Consider the following 4,896-nt stretch of genomic DNA (forward strand, 5'->3'; position numbering starts at 1 on the left):
TGAAATTGAAATTAAATCTTAACATTAGGCATACATAGGGTTCTATTATTCCTTAACATCATTATTTTAACATAAGGGCACCCTTTTACTAACTTTAGGTTTAGTATTTGCTCGAGGGATAGGCAATCTAACTAATTCTAGCCATTGGAAGTATTGGAGAAGATTAAAAAAATTCTTCCAAAGCTAATAAAGCATCAAATGCCAATGCTGGATCCAATTTTTGAAATTGTAAAATATTTTTATCCTCCAATACAGAATTGTTTGTAGCAAAAAGAATTGCGTACCACTCCTTCAAATTAGCTATCCATCCATCCATTTTCTAACCCGCTGAATCCGAACACAGGGTCACGGGGGCCTGCTGGAGCCAATCCCAGCCAACACAGGGCACAAGGCAGGAACCAATCCTGGGCAGGGTGCCAACCCACCGCAGGACACACACAAATACACCCACACACCAAGCACACACTAGGGCCAATTTAGAATCGCCAATCCACCTAACCTGCATGTCTTAGGATTGTGGGAGGAAACCGGAGCGCCCGGAGGTAACCCACGGGGAGAACATGCAAACTCCACGTAGGGAAGACCCGGGAAGCAAACCTGGGTTCCTAACTGCGAGGCAGCAGCGCTACCACTGCGCCACCTTGCCTCAAATTAGCTAGTTCATCCCAACTTTGTTTCCATTCCTCTAATAGTAACCACCCATACAATCAGGTCGGGACTCAGACTACGAATGTAATGATATAATTACTCCGATTTGCAGGCTGTCAAATAAACAAGCCACACGCCGTGGCACAGTGTAAAGGGACTTTGTCTCTGATGCTGACATCCGAGGTTCGATCACCGCAAGGGGAGCAGTGGAGTGTGTACACCTGATGAGCCCAACTAAGAGCGAAACACGTGACATGTACTCTTTGCATTATTTGACAGTAAACTATGCAACATTCCATGATCTGCTTCTCGCAACTGAAAGAGGGCCCCGTGGCGGATGTTTGCTGAATGGCAGACCAACCCCATGTGTTACTTGGTAGGTAACCACCTATACAATCAGGTTGGGACTCAGACTATGAATGTAATGAATACAATTACTCTGATCTACAGGCTGTCAAATAAACGAACCACACGCTGTGGCGCTGCATAAAGGGACTTCGTCTCTGATGCTGACGTCTGAGGTTTGATCCCCGCAAGGGGAGCAGTGGAGTGTGTATGCCTGATTAGCCCAAATAAGGGCGAAACACATGTTGCGTACTCTATGCATTATTTGAAAGTAATTTATGTAAAATATATATATGTATTGTGAGAGGTGGCCGGCAGTTTATCCTGGCCAGCACCCCCAGGCCGGTAGATGGAGTTCTCTCTGCAGCATGGAGGTGCCCCAGATTCCCGCAGGGCATATTGGGAAATGGAGTTCTACTTCAAAGCCCTGCTGGATGCCGTGGGTACCATCGCTGCAGGGAGGCACAGGGATTTCTATTTTCCCTATAGCCCGGAAGTACTCCCCAGTCATGGGGACAGAAGAACTGAAGTACTTCCGGGCTGAAGAAAAAGAAGAGTTTTCATCTGACCTGAAAGTGCTATGGTATCACATGGACTAAAGGACAGAAGCACTTCCAGGTCAAGGACTATTTAAAGGACTGTAGGAAACCCAGCAGACTGAGCCAGAGTTGGGAGGGAATGTGACAGAGCTGTTGAGTGGAGAGAAGGATTTATTGGATTGATTTATTGTGATTTAAGATTATTGTAGATTATTATAGCATATTGTGGAGGTTCCTGGTGCGCATTATTTGAGAAATAAATATCATTTCTTATATTTTTACCTGGTGTCTGAACGCATTGTTTGTGGGTTTGGAGGAGTGACAGCGCTCCCTACTGTCTATATATATATATATATATATATATATATATATATATATATATATATATATATATATATATATATATACAGGCAGTCCCCGGGTTACGTACGAGATAGGGACTGTAGATTTGTACTTAAGTTGAATTTGTATGTAAGTCGGAACAGATACATTATTTTAATAAATGCTATTGTTGACCGACTGTAACCAAGTGCTCTGTCAGTGAATGATGGAGTTTCACCTCTTTCTGACCTTTTTATTATTTCTGTTATTTTTATTTTACTGTATCACCAGCACTTGCATCACATTTGTGTTTCAGAGACATTCTTGAAGGGTAATGACAAAAGGATAAGATGAGCTCTTCTGCACAGCACTGTACAGCTATCACAGCAGGAAGGCACCCATCCTCAGCACGTCTGATGTATAGAATGGGCCAGATCTAATTATGCAATTTTCATTAGCTATAACTTATTCAGTTTATTACATAGAAAATCAACCAAAAAATCCCGGACCATCGATAAGTGTGTGAACTGAAGATATAAAGAATCATCTTTGCGCCGAACTGGAATCGTCCCTGCATAAATCAAAGTCATCCAGATGTTCTGGATCTACATAATTAGATCTGGGCCACCCTGTACTGACAGGCAACTTCCTGCTATGTGCGTAACAGTACAAGCAGGCTTGCTATTGAGATTATATTATATATTTTATTATAGAGAAAAAAACTGGCCATAAAATTACAGTGCAGATGTTTTAAGAATAATGATACAGTTTCATGCGAACCATAAATGTTATATAAAAAATGAAATGTTAACATAATTTGTGTGTAAAAATGATCAATTTTGTATTGCAAATTACTGTATAATATAAGCTGTATGGCAAAAGTATGAACTATTATAACTTGTAAAAAATAACAGTATGATGCTTTAGGAATTACAGTAATATTATTGAGCTGTTCATTTTAGAGCAAAAGAATACAAATTTCTGCCAAATTTACCTATTAATGTTATCACAGTTTTGTATTGCAAATTACACTATAATCTCAATTGAGCTGTATGTTCTTAAGAAAAGTGTGAAGCATTTTCAGAAGTTTTTTATTAAAATAACTGCAATGTTCTATGAAGTAGAGTAATAGTTTAATGCATTGCAAATTTTACAGAAAAAAAATAAAATGCTTGTCAAAATTACAGTTTCATAAATTACAGTACAATTTCAAATTGGATGCATGTTGTACGGTAAAACTTTAAATGTTACACAAAACTTTATTTAAAGGCAAAAATAAGTCATATTATTAGTTTTACTAATCCACATTGGTATACATGAATATGCACAAAAAATGGATATGACAAATGATCAAGCAAAATAATAATAAGAGAGAAAATAGTAAAGTAATATTTTTAAACTATCAGAAAAATTACTGCAACCATATAATATAAAATTGTAGTAATGTAAAATTTTAGATTTACCGTTTAAAAAATAATCATTATTTACATAATAGCCTATTCTTTATTTTAGTGAAATTTTAAATCATTCAAACCAGATTGCTTATTATGGAGACCGTTAATTGACAAAGATATTGAAAAAAAATGAGATGGGGAGAAAATCACATGAGAGAAAAAAACATTTTGGTGGAAGCAATTGGAGTTGGTGGAAAATCAATATGATACAATATGATACAAAAGTTCTTTCGGTCTAATATGGGGTGCATGAAGTTTGAAGATACTACAAGATGATACATGAGCAAACTCACATGACAAGTTGATCAAAATATAGGGCATAAACACACTCAAAGCATCTACTGTAAGAATGACTGACACTGTGGCACTAAAGCTGATACGCAATCTTCTTCACAGTTATTCCAAGTATACTTTCCATCAGACCAAACCCGTGCTGGGTGTGGATGACTCGCAATCACAGTTTCTGTTATTCCCACAGAAGTGTTTCAGACACCTTGATGTGTTGTGATAATATCTCATACTGTGATTGCGAGTTACCGGCACCCCCAGTCTGCCAGAAGGTATTTGGAACACCCGAACATCATACAAAGGGCAGAGGTGAAGGTGGTAATGAAGTCATTTACAATGTGCTGGTCTATGCTCAGCATACACATCTTGGCATTATATATATTTATATAAAATACATACATTCTTACACACAATAGACAATAATGCAAGGTGTAACAGGAAGCTGTTCAGTGTTTCTTTTGATCAAGGCATGTTTCCTCCACTAAGTGAAACATATTATACTCAAAATATGGAAGAAGAAGAAGTACCATGTCTTTCATGTCTTACAATATGCCACCTAACTCTTCTTTGGCCATCTGCACCCAACATTAAAACCTGTTGTTACACTGATGTCTTTCAAGAAGTCTATGAGTCCTCTTGTTTTTTTTTCAACACTGATGAGAAAGATATCCAATTGAATTCCAGTAAGTTCCTGAAAGTGAATAGTTATGACAACCTTCTGAAACAACATTGGCCAATATTCAAAGAGTTTCACCACAGCATTGCCCTTGTTAATGTCTGTTTGCTATGAATAATATGTTGAATGTATGTCTTCTTGTGTATTTCATCTGCATTCCATTTTGCTTCCTCATGCATTCTTTTCATCTATTGCTGTGTCGCTTTTTGTTTTTCTGCCATTTTAGTTAGCAGCTTGTGTTGTATCACACTCAGCAGACAGAGGATCCCTCTTAATTTTTGGAACAGTTGATCTCTTCACATTGTATATTTGAGTCTGGATTTATTTTACTGAGGAATGGTATCCAGTACTAATAACATCACCTTCAATTATGTCTTGCAGGGATTTTGGATATTTTCCAACCATTGCCTTTGCCACGTCAGTGGAGTTTCCCTTGCACACCTACAGTATATCATTTCTTTAACTGCAATTTGTACCATTTCTCTTCTTTATCTTGGAGCTGGTTGTTCCCCTCTTTCTAAATTTTGGATCAAAACTTCAGGTAGCTTTAGCCATTGCATTTTAAAACTGTCAGTCCAACTTGCGTTAACAACAGAGAAGCTATGACAGGAGAAGGAGAGGAACT

This window comes from Polypterus senegalus, chromosome 8 (assembly GCF_016835505.1).
Source record: "Polypterus senegalus isolate Bchr_013 chromosome 8, ASM1683550v1, whole genome shotgun sequence".
Taxonomy (NCBI): domain Eukaryota; kingdom Metazoa; phylum Chordata; class Cladistia; order Polypteriformes; family Polypteridae; genus Polypterus; species Polypterus senegalus.